The sequence below is a fragment of the Oncorhynchus mykiss genome, chromosome 23 (genome assembly GCF_057628025.1).
Source record: "Oncorhynchus mykiss isolate SJ-2025 chromosome 23, ASM5762802v1, whole genome shotgun sequence".
NCBI lineage: Eukaryota > Metazoa > Chordata > Actinopteri > Salmoniformes > Salmonidae > Oncorhynchus > Oncorhynchus mykiss.
Window position 1 is genome coordinate 38,887,777 of NC_143044.1, and position 2,699 is coordinate 38,890,475.

At 40.4% G+C, this 2,699-nt stretch overlaps 1 long non-coding RNA gene across 1 annotated transcript; it reads right to left on the reverse strand.

Annotated features, from left to right (window-relative positions):
- Positions 1 to 1,465: 1,465 nt before the first annotated feature.
- Positions 1,466 to 1,670, reverse strand: LOC149972591 (uncharacterized). Its single transcript, XR_016491124.1, has 2 exons — positions 1,584 to 1,670; positions 1,466 to 1,553 (listed from the first exon to the last, which is right to left on the reverse strand). It is a non-coding gene; the product is annotated as an uncharacterized LOC149972591 (long non-coding RNA).
- Positions 1,671 to 2,699: the final 1,029 nt, after the last annotated feature.

Consider the following 2,699-nt stretch of genomic DNA (forward strand, 5'->3'; position numbering starts at 1 on the left):
GTAGCCTACTGGTTAAATTGGTGTCTTTTCGCACGAATTATGGAGCACATAAATTCGTGTCTTTTCTCACGAATTAAGCCGCACAAAACTTGCTGAAATGCATTATGTACATACTGCGCGAATTGAATGTGAGATTGTATTGGCAACACATAATCCAAAACACAACCAAAAACAAACTGCAAATGTATCCAACACCTTTGTTGTCACATTGTACCGTAGTTGATGGGCTGTAATTTCAGATCAATTTGACGCCATCGTTTGAGATTTTCTTAGGCCTAATTAAAAGCGTGAGACATAAACTTTTAGTTACAATCAAAACATCGGGACCATGTTTTCCCACCCTCTGACGTGGTATCTGCTACAAACACGCTTCTGTGTAATCTCCTACAAGACCCTCCACCCATTACTGACTCCAAATTAAGCTCCTTTATATCTGGAAGCTTCGTCATTCGTGCGGTGATAAACATGCCTGCGTGTTCATTTAAAAAAAATGATAAGACATTAATTCATTGAAAGTGGCAAGAATCAACATTTAAATCAGCGGTGAATAAAACATGAAATAAAACACGGTGACACGAAAGGATATTAGGGTTATTTATACTTTTGTAGACAGTATTACATGCCTGTCCAAAACAGTAATAATAATAATTTAGATCTTTCACAACGAGGTAAACATTTTTTATCCTGAACCAAATTATTCAGAAATTATTCAGAATTTGGTTGGAGGCAGGGGATTCTTGTTTACTGTGTAATTTTGCTCACGTGGGTAATTCTTGAACGGTGGTGGTCATGCTGTCCCTGGACATTGGCACCAATGTAAAACACTTAAAAAATAGTGGCGAGAATGGGTTCACAGGATGACAGAAAGGACACAAGATCAGTTAGATAACAAAGCAAACGTTCTATCATGTAGGAACTACACTATATATACAAAAGTATGTGGACTCCCATTCAAATATGTCGATTTGTCTATTTCAACCACACCCGTTGTAGTCAATGAGCATTCTCATAGGAGTGCGTTTGAGATTGTGTTATCTGTGGATCTGTTAGGCGGTAATGTGAATTGGAGTGGGCCTAGGGTTTCCGGGATGATGGTGTGGATGTGAGCCATGACCAGCCTTTTAAAGCACTTCATGGCTACCGATGTGAGTGCTACGGGGCAGTGGTCATTTAGGCAGGTTACCTTCGCTTTCTTGGGCACAGGGATTATGGTGGTCTGCTTGAAACATTTAGGTATTACAGACCCAGGCAGGGAAAGTTTGAAAATGTCAATGAAGACACTTGCCAGTGGGTCCGCGCATGTTCTTGGTACACGTTAATCGGTCTGTGTAATGATCGTGCTGTTCAATCAGCTTCTTGATATGCCACACCTGTCAGGTTGATGGATATCTTGGCAAAGGAGAAATGCTCACAGAGATATAAACACATTTGTGCACAGAATGTGAGAGAAATAAGCTTCATGCGGTATGGAACATTTCTGGAGATCTTTTATTTCAACTCGTGAAACAAGGAACAAAAACGTTAACATGTAGCGTATGTTCAGTGTAATTAGCCTGCCTGCCTGCCTGCCTAATATGGTTAGCCTGCCTAATATAACTCGCCTGCCTAATTAGCCTGCCTGCCTGACTAATTGACTAAACTTAACTTCAAATGGCCTAATGTATAAAAGTGGTTTTCTAAACATCTCAAAATTGGCTGCATAGTAAAAATTCAAGAAAACAAAAATGTGCTGTGTGGTTAGGGTTAAAGTTAGGGTTAAAATCTGATTTTAAGAAACTTGCAGAAATAGGCGGGGTTTAGCCATAATTATGACTTTGTGGCTGTGGTAACTAGTGACGACTAGGACATAATTCTAGGCCTCAGGAACTAACACAACCATGAACTTGCTAAAACGCTGAATGCCACTCTGTTCCACATAACATGACAAAGTAGCAGAAACTTAACTGTTGTCATTGTTCATCTGCCAGTTCTATCAGTTCCATATCTACCAACGTCTGTAACAATGTTTACATAAATCAGAATGACTATATAGTCTTGAGGCCCAGAAGCATTTTTGTAATTTTATTTCACCTTTATTTAACCAGGTAAGCTAGTTGAGAACAAGTTCTCATTTACAACTGCGACCTGGCCAAGATAAAGCAAAGCAGTGGGACACTAACAACAGAGTTCCACATGGAATAAACAAACATAGTCAATAATACAATAGAGATAGTCTATATAGAGTGTGTGCAAATGAGGTAGGATAAGGGGGTGAGGTAATAAATAGGCCACAGTGGTGAAATTATTACAGTATGGCAAATTAAACACTGGGGTGATAGATGTGCAAAAGATGAGTATGAAAGTAGCGATACTGGGGTGCAAAGGAGCAAAATAAGTAACAATATGGTGATGAGGTAGTTGGATGGGCTATTTATAGATGGGCTATGTACTGGTGCAGTGATCTGTGAGCTGCTCTGACAGCTGGTGCTTAAAGCTAGTGAGGGAGATATGAGTCTCCAGCTTCAGTGATTTTTGCAGTTCGTTCCAGTCATTGGCAGCAGAAAACTGGAAGGAAAGGAGGAATTGGCTTTGGGGGTGACCAGTGAAATATACCTGCTGGAGCACGTGCTGCTGGTGGGTGCTGCTATAGTGACCAGTGAGCTGAGATAAGGTGGGCCTTTACCTATCAATGAGTTATAGATGACCTGGAGCCAGTGGGT